Below are 22745 nucleotides of genomic sequence, written 5' to 3'. Positions count from 1 at the left end.
CATTGGATAAATCACAGAGCTAGGTTTTAAAGAAAATCCGAAGTAGGAGAGAAATGTGATGAAGTTTAGGGATGTAATTTCAGAGCTTAGGTCTCCAACAAGGAGATATTCCCCACAAAGCTGACAATAATGCTGCTGATGCTGTTGAGATTATGGCAAACCTGGCCATGTTTTTCTCAGTCCAGAGTGGACTTCCTTCCTTCAACATAAAGGTGGCTTGGATCATGGAAGTAAATTTTGGAGAAATTGCCACATCAGTATTAAGCTTCAGTTATAAAGGTGAAAGGTTTGCATAGATTGCTACTGAAGTTAATATTGTCAACCAGATGAAGAGTATTGCAGAGGACATTTTCAGTCAGGACTATAGGTCAATCAAGGAAAGAAAATGTAATTACCATTAGAAGACCTATGAAAATCACTGGCAAGATTCCTGGAATGTAAAGGTTCTCAAATTGCACAAGAAGGCCTTTCCCCACTGCTTGGTTAAGGGGAATGACATGAGCTCAGGGGAAGTGTCTTGGTCCAACATAAACAAGCAAACAATAAGCAAACAAACACACACTTTCTGAAAGCACTTTGTAATATGGAAACAATAAATCAATTTATCATTAATTTCTAAAGTCGAATTATTTCTTAAGGCTAGAATTTACTTCTTAAATGCAGTGTTATAAAATTGAAAAACAATGGGGATATAAAACCAGGTATGCAGGAAAACATTCTCTCTGGAACAAAAATAAATCAATAGATATACAAGACCAAAAGTGAATCATTCACTCCTTCTGCACAGCTACTAAAGTAGCTCATGACAGAAGTTGTATCAATGTAATTTACCCACCAAAGTTCCATGTCCCTTATAGACCAAAAAATATCAGTTTCAGTTTTAACATTTTCAATGTCTTAATTGGTTTTGGGGGAATAGAGTTGCAGGTCTTACTTTCATTTTGTGAGAAGATATGTTGGCTCTAATTTTAAGGTCATGCACCCATTTTCTAGAATCTAATGTAATTAGGCATTTTAACATTTTCTTTTCAACATTTGTGTTGCAATCCCAGGCAAGGGGAGTTCAGCTGTTGGATTCTAAAAGAACTCAAATTTCTCTGGAGTTTCTCTAGTACATAATGATTGTGGCACATTATAGATGTTGCAAATAAATAGTAGAACTGAGAAGAATGTACAGTAGCACATCCTCACAACATGTCAGAAGTGTGGTGAAATACTTTCTACTTGCCTGGATGAGTACAATTGCAATCACACTCAAAAATCAGCCCACTTGATTGGTATCCCAAATATTACCATCAACAATCAGTTCTTCCACAACCGATACTGGGTGGCAGCAATGTGTACCATTTACATGATACATGGCAACAACTCACAAAAAGTCTGTTGACACTACTTTTCAAACTTGTGAACTCTACTACCTAGGAGGACAAGAGCAGCATGGAACATCACCACCTGCAAGTTCCCCTCCAAGACACATACTATCCTAGCTTGGAAATGTACTGTGGTTCTGTCATAATCGTTAGGTCCTTATTTGAGCTTACTTTGAGTTTCTTTGGAATACTGCGGGAGGTTGAGGATGAAGAACCCACGAAGAAGAGAATTAAAACAGTAGGCAACCTGAATCTCAAGGTCAAGCCTGTAATGTTCAGCAAAGTGCTCACGCAATCTGTGTTTGATTACCGTAATGTAGGGGAAAATGCATTGTGAGCAGTGAATATAGTAACTTCGAAAAAGTGTTATTAAATTGCTGTTTCACCTGGAAAAAAAATGTATTGGGGTCTTGAAACTGATAAGGAGCAGATGAAAGGCCATCTGAAGGTGATGCTTCTCCCATTGCTTCCTGTCATAATTAGAGAGTTCTATTCATTGATCTGTGTTGTGAATGGGACTCTTCCCTCCATTCACTGCTCTTATTCATAAGTGGACAGTGCTGTCTTCCACTCAAGGTGCCATTCGTGAAAGGAGACTACTACATTTCACTCACTGATTGAATGAAAGTTCTACCCTTTTCTCAATACCATCATTCACAATGGATCATACTAACCCCACTCTCTACACCCATTCACTGAACACCCTTTCAATGGAAACATTATGGTGTGTAAACATGCAGGGTGTCTTCCTTCAAGTTTCCTGTAAACAGCTATTCTGAATCATCAAAGTCCAAATTAAATTCAAACTAAAATACTGAGCATTAACATATACTTTCCTCTTTGGAAAGCATATAAAATAATATAAACGGGAGCCTTAAGAAAATGACTGATGATAATCCAAAGTTGTTCAAAGGAAATGTTCGTAGTCAGATGTCACTTAACGATACTATGTTAAAACACAAGGACAAATTTCCCAGTTACATTGGCGCTCGGTAATCCTGGACAACAGAACAAATCCTGGAAGGGTGAACCAGGAATTAAATAAATACACCCACATGTATCTTAAAGGTGGGCCACAGTGATTTTCTGGCTACTGATTGAAAAGAGCCAGCCACGTGAATGTTCAGGCAGCTGAAGCTTGAATCTATGGACAAGGCTATATAAGTTGCATTGTTTCTGTAGCAGAAACCTTTGTCCAACTTGGTTTCATTAAAAGCCAGGAAACAGGACTGATAAACAAGCAGCAAAGGATTTGACCTCCTCCTCTTTCTTTTTCAGGCAACAGCAACAGCTGCTAAACCTATCATAATACACCCTTCCATTATCAAGATGAAGTTGTTTCTGTTCTTTTACATGTATTTGACATTATTGAGACCAGCTGCAGGATTGTTTAAGTCATGCCAGGAATGCTAAACTGCCTTGTGTAGCATGTCAACACGAGTGTTCCCCAATGACCATAAGCCCTGCACTTGTGGTTTTGGCCTGTAGAGCCAAGTGAAATCAGAATGAAATATAGTGACTCCAGACTCACAGCAAAGAGGTTGACAATTGACTCCGCCCTCTTGGCAATACATATTGGCCCAGTCAGTGACACCCACATCATGTAAGATAATGTAGTACAACACAAAACCTAAGGCAATAACTCTGGTCAGATAGCTTGACACTCTATGACAAAGGCTGGTAGGGGATTTGTAGGGTGTTCTTCCAGTATGTTGGCCAACATGTTTTGCTGAACTGGCATCAACAAAAACAGATTATCTGGTTACTTTTCTCTGTCTGGGCTTTGCTGTGTGGAGATTGGCTCCTGTGGTTCTTTACAATACAACCATAGCTAATTATCAGAAGTGCAATTCATTTGCTGTGAAATACTGGGATACTTTGAGATTGTGATAAGATAAATACCAGTTCTGCCTCTTTCCTTATTTCTCTCTCTCTCACTCTTTCACTTTCTTCCTTCCTTCTCCCTTTTCCTTATTTCTTTATTTTCTTCCTTTTTTGCCTTTTTCTGTGCTTTCTTCGTCAAAACTGACCAGTATGTGGTAGAAGTGCATGGCACTGAAACAGTCTATGTTCTGTTGTGGGGAAAATCACCAGCCTTGGAGTCAGAATTGGGATTCAATGACAGAGTTTATTGTAAAAAGATACCGGAGCTCCAGGGAGAGGGAGGGGTCCACCAGCACGGCTCTCAGCTGCGAGCCTTCTCTCACCCTCGGTGCACATGTCACAACATTTTGTACATTTCATGGTATAATAGTTTAAGATTAGACTAGATTACTTGCAGTGTGGAAACAGGCCTTTTGGCCCAACAAGTCCACACCGACCCTCCGCAGAGCAACCCACCCAGACCCATTCCCCTACGTTTATCCCTTCACTTAACACCTAACAGCTATTCAAGTATGGAGTCTGTGTTTGTACAGCATGGTTTGTTTACAGAAAACACTACAGAATCATTGTCAGTTTCAGCACCTACTCAGAAGTCCATTGCTGCAGTAATTCTTCCTGAGAAGGAAGATCGTTTTCCATTACTGAAAATCTGAAGTATTAACACTTGTATACAAGCAGTCTCAGGTAGTTAACATTTCTATTGAAGGTGGTGATTGGACTCAGACACTTCAGCAGGCAATGGACGCTACAGATGTGTACTCTCTCCCCCACCTGCCTTAAACTAATAATCTATGTTCTATGACTATTGTGCTGTTATTCTGTTAGCCTCAGGAAGTATCTGTGTATGCGTTGCTGTATTTTTCCATGTAATGGCTCAGCGGCCATCTTGTGTGTTAAGTGACCAACTTATGGCTCAGCGGCCATCTTGTGTCTGTGTGCCTGGGTCAGCATGGTCCGTGTCAACTCCCACTTCAGTTCAAATGGAGCAAGACTTGGATAATATTTAGGCTTGAGTCAACAAGTGCCAAGTGACAATCACATTGCACAAGTGCCAGATAATGACCATCTCCAAGAAGACATAGTCTAACCATCACCCCTTGAAAATCAATTGCGTTACCATCACCATCAATATCCTTGGGTTTACTATTGACCAGAAACTGAACTGGACTAGTCACATAGATAACGTGGTTACAAGAGCAGATCAAAATTTAGGAATCCTGCAGTCAGTAACTTATCGCTTTTCCACCCAAAGTCTGTCAACCACCTATAAGGCACAAGTCAGGAGTGTAATGGAATATTCCACACTGGCCTGTGTGAGTGCAGTTCTAACAAAATTCAATAACTTAACACCACTCAGAGGAAAGCAGCCCACATGATTGGAGCAACACCCACAAATACCCACTCCCTCCATTACTGTAGCAGTAATGTGTACCATCTAGAAGAGGCACTGCAAACATTCATAAGGATCCTTAGAAAAAGCCTTCTAAACCAGTCACCTCTACCACCTAGAAGGTCAAGGACAGCAGATACATGGCAACATCATCACCTCCAATCCAAACACAATCCTGACTTAGAAATATATCACTTTTCCTTCAGGGTTAGGGGCAACTAGGAATAAAGTCATAGAGAAATACAGCATGGAAACAGACCCTTTGGTCCAACTCGTCCATGCCAACCAGATATCCCAACCTAATCTAGTCCCATTTGCCAGCACTTGGCCCACGTCCCTCTAAACCCTTCCTATTCATATACCCATCCAGATGCCTTTTAAATGCTGTAATTGTACCAGCCTCCACCACTTCCTCTGGCAATTCATTCCATACATCACCACGCTCTGTGTGAAAAGGTATCCCCTTAGGTCCCTTTTGTATCTTTCCCGTCTCACCCTAAACCTATGCCCTCTAGTTTTGGACTCCCACACCTCAGGGAAAAGACTTTGTCTATTTATCCTATCCAGGCCTCTCATGATTTTATAAACCTCTATAAGGTCACCCTCAGCCTCCGACACTCCAGGGAAAACAGCCCCAGCCTATTCAGCCTCTCACTATAGTTCAAATCTTCCTACCCTGGCAACATCCTGGTAAATGTTTTCTGAACTTTGTCAAGTTTCACAACATCTTTCTGATAGGAAGGAGACCAGAATTGCATGCAATATTCCAAAAGTGGCCTAAACAATGTCCTGTACAGTACTACATGACCTCCCAACTCCTATACTCAATGCTTTGACCAATATAGGAAAGCAAATTATATGCCTTCTTCACTATTCAATCTCTCTGCAAGTCCACTTTCAAGGAACCATGAACCTGCACTCCAAGGTCTCTTTGTTCCCTCCAACACTCCCTCCAAAATGCAGCACCTCTCATTTAGCTAAATTAAACTCCATCTGTCACTCCTCAGTATTTAAAGGGCATCTGGATGGGTATATGAATAGGAAAGGTTTAGAGGGACGTGGGCCAAGTGCTGGCAAATGGGAATAGATTATGATTTGGAGATGCCGGTGTTGGACTGGGGTGTACAAAGTTAAAAATCACACAACACCAGGTTATAGTCCAACAGGTTTAATTGGAAGCACACTAGCTTTCGGAGCGACGCTTCTTCATCAGGTGATAGTGGAGGGCTCGATCGTAACACAGAATTTATAGCAAAAATTTGCAGTGCGATGTAACTGAAATTATACATTGAAAAATTGATTGTCTGTTAAGCCTTTCATCTGTTGTATGTGTAACGATCGAGCCCTTCACAATCACCTGATGAAGGAGCGTCGCTTCGAAAGCTAGTGTGCTTCCAATTAAACCTGTTGGACTATAATCTGGTGTTGTGTGATTTTTAACTTGGGACTAGATTAGGTTAGGATATCTGGTTGGCATGGACAAGTTGGACCAAAGGGTCTGTTTCAATGCTTTTCAAGATCCCATCTGATCAAGATCCCATTTTACTTTGAGGTAACTTCTTCGCTGTCCACTACACCTCCAATTTTGGTGTCATCTGCAAACTTACTAACTATTCCTCCTATGTTCACATCCAAATCATTTACGTAAATAATGAAAAGTAGTGGACCCAGCACCGATCCTTGCGGCACTCCACTGGTCACAGGCCTCCAGTCTGAAGAAGCAACCCTCCACCACCACCCTCTGTCTTCTACCTTCAAGCCAGTTCTGTATCCAAATGACTAGTTCTCCTTGTATTCAATGAGATCTAACCTGGCTAACCAGTTTCCCATGAGGAACCTTGTCAAACGCCTTACTGAAGTCCATATAGATCATGTCCACCTCTCTGCTCTCTGCAATAAATGTTGACACAGTCAGCGATGCCCACATCCCAGAGTTAAAAAAAAAACTCACTTACAAAAGACATTATTCTTGTCAAATACTAGAGAAAGGCTTTCATCTACCGAACCTCATGCAGTTATAAACTAAACTTATGCAGACTGGCATCAGGCTGCATTTTGGAATCTCATTTAATTGTCACTCTGTCTCTCTATTACATGGATTGACAGATTATCCCTAAATATTCATCACATTGCATGAGAAAAGGCATTCTTCTGAAATTCACTCTGGTTTTGCATGTAGTTTTCAAGACGGGATCTGATAATGTGAGGTGTTTGATTTGAAAATTAAAGCATATAGGATGTGAATGTGTTTTCGTGTCGAAATAGCTAGGCAAGAGAAAGCAAAGGCCAGAAATATCGCAGCATTATGTTGATTGGCAGAGCATGAATAATACAGTGCACTGGGATCAGTGGTGGGACATCTTTTTTCCATTCAGAGAAATAATTTATATCCAAAAACATTAAGATTTTTAGCTGGGGAGAAAGAAAGATATTGAGGTCAAATTCTTAGATTATCATCAAATGGGGGTGGTGATGGGGGGGGTGGTGTTGGCTGTATCAAATGTTAAAAAGATCTTCTGGGATTAATGCAGGTAGGACAAAGGATAGGCAGCCCACTTACTTCCAGGAGGCTGTTGGTATTTTAAACTGAGTGGCCATTTTATAAATTAAATTACATTGCAGTGTCACCAGTAGTTGGCTGGGCTTTATGAACCAGGAGGTGCAGTACTGATGCTGCTGGTCTTCACATATAAAGGGATCCAGAATTGAGGAACCAGATCCCTTACACCATGATCAGATTTTAGGACTCCATTTCCCCTGACCCCATTCTAATGCTCTTGACTTTGGACCCACTTGGTCCTACAGGCTGTTGCAGAGTCCTCCCTACCCAATTAGATGCCAAACCTGTTAATCAAGCTGATCTCTGGAGAGAAGCTCATCAAGTATAAAAAGACACATTCTGTGGATTCCACACATGTGAAAGACCCAGATTTCCAGGTTTTGCACCCAACACTTTGTTCCTTTTGCTGCCACTTAGGGTGGTCTATGACAATGCATGATGGCGGAGGTGCAGAGAGAAACAGGGAAAATGAGAAAAATGGTGCTTTTAACTACAATTGTCATCAGCTCAGTGATAGTAGTTTAAAGAAAGCCTGCTTGCAAAAGCTCCCCCACCCTTGTGCTGCACTGAAGTAAGCAGAGGTAACCACTGGTTTTTTTAGATTACTTACAGTGTGGAAACAGGCCCTTCGGCCCAACAAGTCCACACCGACCCTCCAAAGCGCAACCCACCCGTACCCCTACATTTACCCCTTACCTAACACTACGGGCAATTTAGCATGGCCAATTCACCTGACCCGCACCCGGAGGAAACCCACGCAGACACGGGGAGAGCCTGCAAGCTCCACACAGTCAGTTGCCTGAGGCGGGAATTGAACCCAGGTCTCTGGCGCTGTGAGGCAGCAATGCTAACCACTGTGCCACCGTGCCGCCCTTCATACTGTTATGAAGGTGTAGGTATGTACTGTAACTTTAAGGCAGAGGAAGCTAGCAAGGACTGACTGAAAGCACAGAGTGTGCTGAATAATTTAAAAATGTAACATTTGGTTGACACAAATAGCTGGTGCTGTGTTGCCATGGTACAAAAACAAATTCAAATGTAAATTATGCCCCAAAGACCAAAATCCAATCGAATTTGAATTTAACTGTTTGTGATGACATCAAACCAATGAAATGATCCTATGTTTTGGGTTATAAAACTGCACATTTTGAACAGTTAGGGGAGACCTTCAAAGAAAACCAACAAGTACGGACTGCTAGCCGAATAACTCTCTGAAAGGTACCTGTCCATAAGAAGAAGACCGAAGAAGTGATGACCCAGGAAAATACAGAGGAAAATCCACAAAGGAGAATCAGCATAGCTGGCTGGCTTTGAAAAGTGATTTTTTTTTTTGTAAATCTGGGGTTTATTTATTGGACCAGTATTGTAGAGTAGCAGGGAAAAGATAGGTTTAAGAGAAAGGAATTGTAAATAGCTGTTGTTTTAATGTTCTCTATTGGACTTAAAGAATAAAATTGTTAACTTTTGCTTTAAATAGTGACCTCTGAGATAGTTTCTTGCTTCTTGAAATTTAACAGAGCGTGAACTTCTCTGTGTGTCAGGTTTAAACTAGCATAGGGGTTTACCCAATGTCATAACACTACTCTTCAGCATTGTCAATAGCTGCCCCACATCCTGCAGCTCCAACTGATAATAACACTGCTTGTGCCAGCAGTGGTTCTGGAGTTAGCTGACTTTCCGGGCCAGACATTTTTCACACTGTACCATCCCAAGCACTAAATACAGTAATTGAACGCTTTAAAATAAATTCCATTATTAAAACTGACTTGACAATTAGCACTGGAACATGTAGCACATGTTTAGATATTTTGCAAGTTTTGAGCTGATGTGGAAACTTGTACTTCCAAAATTCTCTCTTGTATAACAATGTCCTTATTTCATTCTTGTTGTGCATACAGTGTCCGATGAACTTGGAGATAATGACCATAAACTCTGTGACACAACTGAATCCCCTGACTACCATGTTCACCCCTCCATGATCAGAATCTCCTCCCCACAACCACCAACTCCACTCCTACACAATCGTACCACACGCCCATTTGCACATCCTTCTCCCAACTATCATCACTACGCGTCCAGAATCAGATTCATCTTCTGGCTACTATTGCCACACTCCCCCAACCACCACCTTCATGCCCCTTTCCAATTTTATCCCCCCGGTTATGACCCACTTGGGAAACTGTGCTGATATTCCAGCCCTACTATTGCCGGGGTGACCACAACAGATTTTTCCGGGTCCCCAGTTTACCTGTCTGATTTATTCAGGTTAATGGAAAACAGGTTTCTGTATTTAATAAAAACAACCATTTATTACAAATAAATGAGTTCTAACCACAGGTAGGCAAAGCAATGAACTATCCACACATAACTCTTACTAGTTAAAACTCTAATATCTCCTCCCCCTTTAAAATCCACCACGCGCACATAGACACGAGCAAACAGCAAAAAACATCGGCGTTACTGGTAGAATAGAGAAAAAAGCTGAAAATGTGTTGCTGGTTAAAGCGCAGCAGGCCAGGCAGCATCCAAGGAACAGGAAATTCGACGTTTTGGGCATAAGCCCTTCATCAGGCTTATGCCCGAAACGTCGAATCTCCTGTTCCTTGGATGCTGCCTGACCTGCTGCGCTTTAACCAGCATCACATTTTCAGCTCTGATCTCCAGCATCTGCAGACCTCACTTTTTACTCAATGCCATCTTAACTCCCCTCTCCCATTGCTTGCAAAGCAACATTGTGAGGCCAATTCACTATGAGTTCCAGTGACTTATTTTTGAAAATGGAGCAATTCTTTCCCCAGTCTTTGTTTTTGAAGATGTCTTTATCTTATTTTAGTAGGATCAAGTTTTCAGAAAGTAAAAAGGTGCTGTCTGGAAACTCCTGATCACCATCTTCACTCCCCCACAATTAAATGTCCTGGATTACATCACTAACCTCAATGAAGAATCATATTTAACTTAAAACATTAACTATGTTTCTCTCTCCACTGATGCAGCTGGACTTTTTTCCAGCACTTTATAGAATAGCATCCCTACAGTGTAGAAGCAAGCCATTCAGCCCATCGAATCCACAACAACCCTCCGAATAGCATCCCACCCAGTCCCACCTATTCCTGTAATCCTGCATTTCCCATGACTAATCCACCTAACCTGTACATCCCTGGACACTAGGGGCAATTTAACATGATCTAACCAGCACATCTTTGGATTGTGGGAGGAAACCGGAGTACCTGAAAGGAAATCCATGCAGACATAGGGAAAATGTACAAACTCCACACAGACAGTCACCCGAGTGTAGAATCGAACTTGTGTCCCTGGCACTGTGAGGCAGCAGTGCTAACCACTACGCCACAGTGCTGCCCCAATTTTTATTTAATTTGTTTTAATTTAATATTTTCAGTAGCCACAGTATTATGCATCTTTGGAGAAAACATGGGGTGTCATTTTTGACGAACTCATGGAGACATTCTCTTTGTCAATCCTAATGGGTTTCTCTTCTATCATTTGAAATTCACCTCATAATCCTGTAGCAACCTGCTTGTCATATTTCCCCACTCACCACAGGTGGAAGTATGAGTTACTGCTGGGATGTACCATCTTTAAAGCCCTGCTGTATACACAGTCAATTCCTGGCAGTCCAGGGCTGCTCTACATGGTTCCTGTCAATCGTCCCAGACATGTCAAACAAGGGAAATTGGCACCCTGCTTTTCTGATGAGGACCTGGAAGTCCTGGTGAACAGGACCAAGCATGGTTAGATCACATGAAAACCAGGGCGAGCTGGCAAATTCGATACAAAATTGGCTTGATGGTAAGATGCAGAGGGTAATAGTGGAAGGATGTTTGTCAGACTGGAGGCCTGTGACTAGAGGAGTGCCTCAGGGATTGGTGCTGGGCCCATTACTGTTTGTTATCTATATCAATGATTTGGATGAGAATGTACAAGGATTGATTAATATGTTTGCTAATGATATTAAATAGGTAGTATTGTGGATAGTGAGGAAGGTTATCAGAAATTGCAGCAGAAATTTGATCAGTTAGGTAAGTGGGCTGAGAAATGGCAAATGGAGTTTAATATAGATAAGTATGAGGTCTTGCATTTTGGGAAGTCAAATGAAGGTAAGAGTTTCATGGTGAATGGTAAGGCCTTAAGGAGTACAGTGGAACAGAGGGGTCTTAGAGTTCAGTTCACAGTTCACAGGTAGACTGGCCTTCATCAGTCAGGGCATTGAGTATAGAAGTTGGGAAGTTTGTATCAGTTATACACGAGACTGGTGAGGTCGCACTTGGAGTATCATGTTCAGTTTTGGCATTTTGTTATAGGAATGTTGTTATTAAATTGGAAAGAGTGCAGAAGAAATTTACAAGGATGTTGCCTGGACTCAATGGTCTGAGTTATAGGGAAAGTTTGGATAAGCGAGGACTTTTTCCTTTTGAATGTAGGAGATTGACGGGGGTGGGGCGGTATCTTATAGAGGTATATAAGATCATCAGAGGCATGGATATGGGACCCAAGTGCGGGGAAATGGGGTTAGCGTGGATGGACACTTTGGTCAGCATGGACAGTATGGGCCAAAATGCCTGTCTCAGTCCTGTAGAACTCTATGATTCTGTGATTCTATATGAGCACTGCCAATCATTTGTCTGCAGATATAGGTGATTGCTGATCAAAGAAGAAGGCTGGAGGAGAATATGGCAAGCTGAAGTTACCATTTACTCTGATTTTCACATCAGAAATTGTTGTATAGATTCTATCCAGCAGGTTGGAGAATGGGAAACTGCATATCAATGCAATACTACAGCGTAATAATGAGAGGTAGGCCTCTCACTGCTCACTAGCAAGAATCTTGTCTCATCATTTGACACTTGCTTGGAAAATGGGACTTTTTGCTTTTTGTCAGGAAGCTCCTCACTGCATATCCCCAACTTTCTTGCCACATCATTCAAGGAATGAGAAGATTCTATCCCTGCATTTTACTGGAATGTACCAGCATCTGTTTACCTCTGAGAACTGATTAAAAATAAGTTTTGTCTCTCCATTGAGTTGAGACGCTTTTGGTGTCAGGCTGTGCAAAGCAATGGTAGTCTAACTGGCTGGTATTCTCACTGACTGACATCACAAGAGTGGCAGCTGTGGGGTTGGCATGTCTCACTCTGATTCAGGAGCAGCTGCTGTTGTGAAGTTTGCAAACTCCAGCCTCCTGCAGATCCCAAACAGGTTTCAAGCTAGCCACGTCTCAGCTGCTACATTTGCTAAAGTGCAGTTTGCAGAAATATTCACTCATTGCTTCAGTTTGGGGGATGGGGAGTGCGAGCAAAATCCTATCGCAATATCATTCCATTTGTTCCTAGGTAACTTTGCATACTGATTCCTTAGACCAGTTTCCCAGCATGTAAACTCCAAAAGAGAAACAAAGTGTATATCAACTTGGATGTTAATAAGGTTTTTGTACACCTGAAGTTATTTGCTCAGAGACAATAATGGCCTCAGAATCTCCATTTGAAGAATTACTGAAAGTCCTGTATTTTTTGTATCTATATTTTGTTACACTCTTTTGTGTATTACTGGCATGTGTATCATGGTGAACAAGATGGGTTATAAGTAATGTCCTCTTGCAAATACGGAGACATCAAGTATATGGTTGTTCTGAATAATACAACATGGCTATGAATTGTTTACAGCCACCAGCCAGTTCAGTTGGCTGGATGTTTAGCAATATAGTTCAGAACCATGCCAACAGCACAGGTTTCATTCCCAATGAAGAGTGTAGGAAAACACACCAGGAACAACAACAGGCAACCTGAACAGGAGGCTTCATCCCAGTGATGACCGAAGAATTGTGCTTAGTACTGAAGATGTATGCTCCAGAATCAGCCAATTCCCTAGCCAAGCTGCTCTAGAATGGCTAAAGCACTGGCATCTAGCTGGTATTGTGGAAAATTACTCAGGTATGTCCTGTACACAAAAAGCAGGATAACTTAGATCCAGACAGTTACATTCCCATTGGTCTGCTGTGGATCAGCATCAAAATGAGGGGGTTGTCAAACGTACTAACAAGTGGAACTCCCTTAGTAGTAATCTGCTCGCTGCTGCTTAGGACTATTTGCATGCCAAGTAGCGGAAGCATTATGCAAAAGACAGTCAAAACTACTAGATCAGATCTAAGCTTTGCAGTCTTCCCATATGTGAATGGCAATGGACAATTAAACAATTTACTCGAGGACAATGAAGTTTTACAAACATCCCCATCCTCAATGTTGGGGAAAGGAAAAGTCAAGGCTGAAGCATTTGCAACATCTCCAGTCAGAAGCAATGAATAAATAAACTAGCTCAGCCTCCACCTGAGGCCCCAACATCACAGATAGAGTCATAGAGATGTACAGCACAGAAACAGATCCTTTGGTCCAACTCATCCATGCTGAGAAAGATATCCTAAATTAATCCAGTCCCATTTGCCATCACTTGGCCCAAATCCCTCCAAACCCTTCCTATTCATATAGCCATCCAGATGCCTGTTAAATATTTGAATTGTGCCAGCCTCCACCACATCCTGTGGCATCTCCTTCCATATACACATCACCCTCTGCATGAAATGTTGCCCCTTAGGTCTCCTTTAAATTTTTCCCCTCTCACTTGAAAACCAAGTCCTTTATTTCTAGATTCCCCCATCCCAGGGAAAAGATCTTGTCTAATTACCCTATCCACACCCCTCATGATTTTATAAACTTCTATAAGGTCACCACTCAGCCTCTGACTCTGCAGGGGAAGCGGCCCCAGCCAATTCAATCTCATCCCTGAAAATGTCCTTATAAACGTTTTCTGAACCCTTTCAAATTTTACAATATCCTTCAGGTAGGAGGGAGACCAGAATTGCACACAATATTTTAAAAGTGGCCAAACCAATGTCCTGTATAGCAGCAACATGACCTCCCAACTCCTGTACTCAATGCTCTGACCAATAAGTAAAAAATGAGGTCTGCAGATGCTGGAGATCACAGCTGCAAATGTGTTGCTGGTCAAAGCACAGCAGGCCAGGCAGCATCTCAGGAATAGAGCAGGTACATTTGCAGCTCTGACCAATAAAGCAAAGCATACCAAATTCCTTCTTCACTGTCCTATTTACTTGCGACTCCACTTTCAAGGAGCTATGAACTTGCAGTCCATGTCTTCAGACAGTTCAATTCATTCCCCAAGATATCACAAAATTGCTCAAGAACACTGAATGCTATAAAAGCTTTAAGCCCTGACAATATTCCAGCAATAGCACTGAATACTTTTGCTCCAGAATCAGTCGTGCACTTAATCAAACTGTTGCAGTTCAGCTATAATACAGGCAACTACCTGAAAATGTGGAAAATTGTCCGGATCTATCTTGTACACAAAAGCAAGACAAATAGAACCAGCCAAATGTGACCCCTTCAGTCTGTGCTCACTCATCAGCAAAGTGATGGAATCGGTCACCATTGTCAAAATTCCTCAGGTAATGTCCATACCCCACCATTGTTCAGCTGTTGCATCAATGATCTTCTGTCCATCATAAAGTCAGAAATGGTGATGTTCACTGTTGATTGCGCAATGTTCAGTATTTGCAAATCCTCAGATACTCAAGCAGCACAAAGCCATATGCACAAAATCTGGGCAACATTAGGTTTGCGCTGCTAACTTGCAGTAACATCTGCATCACAGAAGTGCCAGACAATGACAATTTCCAGAAAAAGAGATTAGTTAATTGTCTCCCCTTTGATATTCAATGGCAGTATTATGGCAAATCCCCATTGTTCAACATCCTAATACTTATGACTTCAGCTATCTGTAAGAATAATAGGGTGGTTATGGGAGGGGATTTTAACTTTCCAAACATAGACTGGGACTGCCACAGTGTTAAGGGTTTAGATGGAGAGGAATTTGTTAAGTGTGTACAAGAAAATTTTCTGATTCAGTATGTGGAGGTACCTACTAGAGAAGGTGCAAAACTTGACCTACTCTTGGGAAATAAGGCAGAGCAGGTGACTGAGATGTCAGTGGGGGAGCACTTTGGGGCCAGCAACCATAATTCAATTAATTTTAAAATAGTGATGAAAAAGGATAGACCAAATCTAAACATTGAAGTTCTAAATTGGAGGAAGGCTAATTTTGATGGTATTAGGCAAGAACTTTTAAAAGCTGACTGGGCCAGATGTTTGCAGGTAAAGGGACGGCTGGAAAATGGGAAGCCTTTGAAAATGAAACAACGGGAGTGCAGAGACAGTCTATTGCTGTTAGGGTGAAAGGAAAGGCTGACAGATGGAGGGAATGCTGGATGATTAGAGAAATTGAGGGTTTGGTTAAGAAAAAGGAAGCATATGTCAGGTGCAAACAGGAGAGATTGAGTGAATCCTTAGAAGAATATAAAGGCAGTAAGAGTATACTTAAGAGGGAAATCATGAGGGCAAAAAAAGGGGACATGAGATAGCTTTGGCAAATAGAGTTAAGCAGAATCCAACGGGATTTTACAAATACATGAAGGACAAAAAATGTCCATATTACAGAAGAGGAAGTGCTGCATGTCTTGAAATGCATAAAAGTGGATAAATTCCCAGAATCTGTTCTGATGTACCCTAGAACACTGTGGGAAGCTAGGGAAGTGATTGCTGAGCCTCTTGCTGAGATATTTGTATCATCGATGGTCACAGGTAAGGTGCCAGAAGACTGGAGGTTGGCTAATGTGGTGCCACTATTTAAGAAAAATAGTAAGGACAAGCCAGGGAACTATAGACTGGTGAGCCTGACATTGGTGATGGGCACTTGTTGGAGGAATCCTGAGGGACAGGATTTACATGTACTTGGAAAGGCAAGGACTGATTAGAGGTAGTCAGCGTGGCTTTGTGTGTGGGAAATCATCTCTCACAAACTTGATTGAGTTTTTTGAAGAAGTAACTAGAAGGTTGGTGAGAGCAGAGCAGTAGACATGATCTATATGGACTTCAGTAAGGCGTTCGACAAGGTTCCCCACAGAAGACTGGTTAGCAATGTTAGATCTCATGGAATACAGAGAGAACTAGCCAACTGGATACAAAACTGGCTCAAAGGTAGAAAACAGAAGGTGGTGGTGGAGCGTTGCTTTTCAGACTGGAGGCCTGTAACCAGTGGAGTGCTACAAGGATCAGGGCTGGGTCCACTACTTTTCATCATTTATATAAATGATTTGGATGTGAACATAGAAGGTATAGTTAGTAAGTTTGCAGATGATACCAAAATTGGAGATGTAGTGGGCAGTAAAGAAGGTTACCTCAGATTACAGTGGGATCTTGATCAGATAGGCCAATGGGCTGAGAAGTGGCAGATGGAGTTTAATTTAGATAAATGTGAAGTTCTGCATTTTGGGAAAGCAAATCTTAGCAGGACTTATACACTTAATGGTAAGGTCCTAGGGAGTGTTGCTGAACAAACAGACCATGGAGTGCAGGTTCATAGCTCCTTGAAAGTACAGTTGCAGGTAGATAGGAGATGAAGGGCTTTTGCCCGAAACGTCGATTTCGTTGCACTTCGGATGCTGCCTGAACTGCTGTGCTCTTCCAGCACCACTGATCCAGAATCTGGTTTCCAGCATCTGCAGTCATTGTTTTTACCTAGTGGAGAAGGTGTTTGGTATTCTTTCCTTTATTGGTCAGAGTATTGAATACAGGAGTTGGGAGGTCATGTTGCTGCTGTACAGGACATTGGTTTGGCCACTTTTGGAATATTGCGTATAATTTTGGTCTCCTTCCTATCGGAAGGATGTTGTAAAACCTGAAAGGGTTCAGAAAAAATTTTCAAGAATGTTGCCAGGGTTGGAGGATATGAGCTATAGGGAGAGGCTGAATAGGCTGGGTTTGCTTTCCTTGGAGCGTCAGAGGCTGAGGGGTGACCTTATGGAGGTTTACAAAATCATGAGGGGCATGGGTAGGGTAAATAGACAAAGTCTTTTCCCTGGGCTGGGGGAGTCCAGAACTAGAGGGCATAGTTTTAGGGTGAGAGAAGAAAGAATGGGACCTAAGGGGCAACTTTTTCATGCAGAGGGTCGTGCGTATATGGAATGGGCTGCCAGAGGAAGTGGCGAAGTCTAGTACAATTACAACATTTAAAATGCATTTGGATGGGTATATGCATAGGAATGGTTTGGAGGGATATGGGCCAAATGCTGGCAAATGTGACTAGATTGGGTTGGGATATTTGGTTGGCATGGATGAGTTGGACTGAAGAGTTGTTTCCATGATGTATATCTGTAAGACTCTATGACCTGAAAGTGAATGGACCAGCATTTTAATATTGTCCTTTGGCTACAAGAGTAGGTCAAAGTCTAGGAATCTGGCAGCAAGTAACTCACCTCCTAGTTCTCCAAAGCCTATCTACCATCTGTAAGACACAAGTGAAGAATGATGTTATACTCCCCACTTACCTGAATGAGTACAGCTTCAACAACCCTGAAGAAACCTGATGCCAAGCAGGATAAAGCAGCCCACTTGATTTGTATCCTATTCAGCACCTTTAACATTCAGCCCCCTCCATCACCAATCGACAGTGGCAGCAGTGTGTATCATCTACAAGATGTATTGCAGTAATTCACCAAAGTTCCTTCAACAAGGTTCCTCCTCCTGGGACCTCTACTGCCTAGAAGAGTAGCAGATGCATGGGATCACCACAGCCAGGAGGGTACTCCCCAAACTGCACATCATCCTGACTTGGAAGTATATTGCTGTTACTTCGCTATTGCTGGAAAATCCTGGAATTCTCTCACAGCACTGTTGGTGCACTTATTCCCCATGGTCAGCATTAGTTCAAGAAGGCAACTCTCCACAACCATCTCAAAGGCAATTTATGATTTGCAATAAATGCTGACTTAGCCATTGATGCCAGCATTCTGTGAATGAATGAAGAATGCTCTAGCTGAGATAGACTTCGGGTCACTTCATTGCCCTGCCCCTAAGAGTGGAAGGTAATGGCAAACTGACACTGACACAAACTGTCATGAAAATGGCTCAAGTTGGACAATGACTTAACCTTGGATGGAGACCCCAGGAAAGGATAGATTGTGTTCTGTGCCAATGTACCATATTGTTTAATTCCCTGCAGAATCCGACCTAATTAAATAAAAAACAATTGTCATCCTGCTTTACCAGAGGGTTTTTTCACCGTGGGATCAAGCTGCAAGGATGAAGCAGGAGCAGTTAGACTCTGCTGAAGGCAATGGAGCCAGTACAATGCATAGAGAGAAGAAACAAAATGAGAAAGTGAGCAACTGCAAAACACATAGTTCACAACATTAACGGAAAAACTTTAACTTCTCCCTGCTGAGCAGGAAATGAAGGAGTGCAGCAATTAAAGTTACAAAAGCTGCATTTCCAATGATGCTCCATTTTAACACTGCCACTGGGAGCCATGAAATGTATAGGACCCAAATAGAATTGTATTGACTACATGCTTTTCACATGGCTTTTCTGCAGATAAAACTGCGGGAAGCTACTGAACCCACTTTAAAGTTTCTTTATTAGAGGAAGAAGCAAAAGGGAAATCCATGCCCCTGCTGTTTCAGATGTCCCCTTTAAGCTGTGAGAACCTCACACTATTCCTCTGCCCATCTGCTGGGAGCCTCCTCAGACTTCCCTTCCCCTTACCACCAATCAGCTGTCGTTTACTACACAAAATGGCCAAGCAACTAATTGACTGTTCGCATTCCAGTGAGACTCAGATATAAAAACCTTTGGATTTCAGAAAAAGAGTGTACATTGAATCAAATCAGACATATCAGGAGCCTTCAGGGCTCATTCTTTAGTCTGTGTTGGTTTAATCAGTCTGGGGTGAGGAGACAGGGTATGTGCTATAATTGGCTGAAGTGTCTCCAATTAAAGAAAGAATGAAAAAGCCATATAGGATTGCTGCTCCAGATTGCTGTCCTTGGAAGTGTGTGTATGTGGAACTTCGAGTAGCTGGCCATTTGTTGCTCAGATTTACACATGACAGAACAACCATTTAGGCAAACTACTGAGATACATAATAACCCGTGAAACCGTGTTGAGAAGTCAAATCAGTTTCATTAGAGAAAAGGGAAGGGAGAAAATATTCGATTTAAAACAAAGAACTAAAACAAATATAAAATTAAAAGTGCAAAGGCTCATTGTCTGCTTTAATGTTGTGCATTTTCAGGACATTGGGGAATGTTATATGTGACATCATTACAGCAGAGTGGATATGTTTTGATGGTGAATAGAATTTGTCAGAAGCTTTTGTATTAGTTTCACCCTGATGTGGGAGTACAGAGTTTGTGTCGTTGGTAGCTAATTTAATTCCTGCTGACTCTTCTGTTCTGTTTTGACAAATAGTCAGTGGAACAGAAAAAGTAGTCCAGTGGTGGATGTAAATACACCATCAGCTATATAAACTTTGCAGTTTCACGAGTGTGGAGCAAATACACTGTTACAGTTTTGTCTTACATATTTGGTCCAGTGAAAGTGGTGATATAGCATCCAATAACAGAAAACAAATCTTCAGCACACAGCTAACAATAGGGTATATATAACATATTTATTGTAGTGGTTCTGCTCGCCGAGCTGGAAGTTTTTGCTGCAAACGTTTCGTTCCCTGGCTAGGGAACATCATCAGTGCGGTGGGAGCCTCGTGTGAAGCGCTGCTTTGATGTTTCTTCCGGTATTTATATTGGTTTGTTCTTGCCGCTTCCGGGTGTCAGTTTCAGCTGCAGTGATTTGTATCTGGGGTCCAGGTCGATGTGTCTGTTGATGGATGTTCTTGCCGTTTCCGGGTGTCAGTTTCAGCTGTAGTGGTTTGTATATAGTGTCCAGGTCAATGTGTCTATTGATGGAGTTTGGGGATGAATGCCATGCTTCTAGGAATTCTCTGGCTGTTCTCTGTCTGGCTTGTCCTATGATAGTGGTGTTTTCCCAGTCAAATTCATGTTGCTGGTTGTCTGAGTGTATGGCTACTAGAGATAGCTGGTCGTGTCGTTTTGTGGCTAGCTGATGTTCGTGGATGCGGATTGTTAGCTGTCTTCCTGTTTGTCCTATATAGTGTTTTGTGCAGTCCTTGCATGGTATTTTGTAAATTACGTTAGTTTGGCTCATGCTGGGTATTGGGTCCTTTGTTCTAGTGAGTTGTTGTCTGAGCGTGGATGTTGGCTTGTGTGCTGTTATGAGTCCTAAGGGTCGCAGTAGTCTGGCTGTCAGTTCTGAGACACTCCTGACGTATGGTAGAGTGGCTAGTCCTTTTGGTTGTGGCATGTCCTCGTTCCGTGGTCTATCTCTTAGGCATCTGGTGATAAAGTTGCGTGGGTATCCGTTTTTGGCGAATACCTTGTATAGATGTTCCTCTTCCTCTTTTCGCAGTTCTGGTGTACTGCAGTGTGTTGTGGCCCTTTTGAATAGTGTCCTGATGCAGCTTCGTTTGTGTGTGTTGGGGTGGTTACTTTCATAGTTTAAGACTTGGTCTGTGTGTGTTGGTTTCCTGTGTATCCTTGTGGTGAATTCTCCGTTGGGTGTTCTGTCTACTAACACGTCTAGGAATGGGAGTTGGCTATCCTTTTCTTCTTCTCGTGTGAATCGGATTCCTGTGAGTGTGGCGTTGATGATTCTGTGTGTTTTTTCTATATCTGTGTTTTTGATGATTACAAAGGTGTCATCAACATATCTGATCCAGAGTTTGGGTTGGATTTGTGGTATGGCTGTATGTTCTAATCTTTGCATAACTGCCTCTGCTATGAGTCCCGAGATTGGTGATCCCATGGGTGTTCCGTTGATTTGTTCGTATATCTGATTGTTGAATGTAAAGTGTGTGGTGAGGCACAGGTCCAGTAGTTTAAGTATGCCGTCCTTGTTGATAGGTTCGGCCTCCTGTGTTCTGTTATGTATGTCCAGTAGGTTGGCTATTGTTTCTCTGGCTAGGGTTTTGTCAATTGAAGTGAACAGTGCCGTCACGTCGAATGATACCATGGTTTCTTCTTTGTCTATGTGTGTCTTTCTGATGACGTCCAAGAATTCCTGTGTTGATTGTATGGAGTGTTTGGATCCGCTGACTAGGTGTTTCAGTTTTTGTTGTAGTTCTTTGGCCAGTTTGTATGCTGGTGTCCCTGGTAGTGATACTATGGGTCTGAGTGGGATGTCTGGTTTGTGTACTTTAGGTAGTCCATAGAATCTGGGGGTGTTGTTGCTTTCAGGTTTCATTCTTTGCTGGTCCGCTTTGGTTATCTGTCCGTTTTTTTGTAGATTCCTTAGTGTGTTGATTATTCTATTGGTGAGTTGTGGTGTGGGGTCGGAATCCTTCATTTGGTAGGTGTTGGTGTCTGCGAGTAGTTGTTGTGCTTTACTGATGTAGTCAGATTTATCTAGGATGACCGTCATTCTGCCTTTATCTGCTGGTAGTATGATTATGTTTTTGCCATTTTTCAGTGCTTTCAGTGCTTCCCTCTCCTTGGTGTTGAGGTTATGTGTTTGACGTTTTCTTATCATCATGGGTACTACCGTTTGTCTCACTGTTTGTTGTGTCTCTTCTGTCAGTCCATTGTTCCTGAGTGTGCTTTCTAGTGCTGCTAGGAAGTCTGCTGTGTTGGCATCCCTGTGGTTGTATTTGAGTCCCTTGGCCAGTATAGTTCTTTCCATGTCTGTGAGCTGTCTGTGGGAGAGGTTTTTAACCCAGTTGTGTGTTGTAGTGTCCTCCTTTTTGTGTGTTAGTTTGTCCATTTTTTCTCTTAGTGCTGTTTTTTTGCGGAGTGTTGTCCTGTTCTGTCCTATAGTGATAGCCTGTTCTATGGTCCGGGTCCATTCCTGATTAGTGGTTTTTGAAATTAACGACGTTTGGCGCACAATTTCTTCCTTGTATCTGTGCAGTCGGTTGTGAGCGTCTGTGATCATTACTTGGACCATCCTGAATCTGTTCTTCTTGGCTGTTTCCCTGGCTTGTGGGTTATTTACTGGAGGTCTGTACTTGACACATTGTGGAAGGATTTGATTTTTTCGGCATTCGTGGAGGAACCGGAGTTGTACAAAAAAACGGACAGATAACCAAAGCGGACCAGCAAAGAATGAAACCTGAAAGCAACAACACCCCCAGATTCTATGGACTACCCAAAGTACACAAACCAGACATCCCACTCAGACCCATAGTATCACTACCAGGGACACCAGCATACAAACTGGCCAAAGAACTACAACAAAAACTGAAACACCTAGTCAGCGGATCCAAACACTCCATACAATCAACACAGGAATTCTTGGACGTCATCAGAAAGACACACATAGACAAAGAAGAAACCATGGTATCATTCGACGTGACGGCACTGTTCACTTCAATTGACAAAACCCTAGCCAGAGAAACAATAGCCAACCTACTGGACATACATAACAGAACACAGGAGGCTGAACCTATCAACAAGGACGGCATACTTAAACTACTGGACCTGTGCCTCACCACACACTTTACATTCAACAATCAGATATACGAACAAATCAACGGAACACCCATGGGATCACCAATCTCGGGACTCATAGCAGAGGCAGTTATGCAAAGATTAGAACATACA

General features: G+C 42.1%; 1 long non-coding RNA gene across 1 annotated transcript in view; it reads left to right on the top strand.

Annotated features, from left to right (window-relative positions):
- LOC132825468 (uncharacterized) overlaps positions 1–22745 on the top strand; it is a 101955-nt gene that overhangs the window by 31567 nt on the left and 47643 nt on the right. The window lies entirely within an intron of this gene.

Source organism: Hemiscyllium ocellatum, chromosome 2 (assembly GCF_020745735.1).
Source record: "Hemiscyllium ocellatum isolate sHemOce1 chromosome 2, sHemOce1.pat.X.cur, whole genome shotgun sequence".
NCBI lineage: Eukaryota > Metazoa > Chordata > Chondrichthyes > Orectolobiformes > Hemiscylliidae > Hemiscyllium > Hemiscyllium ocellatum.
Note: the sequence above shows the minus strand (reverse complement) of the source record. Positions and strands in the feature narration are given on the sequence as shown.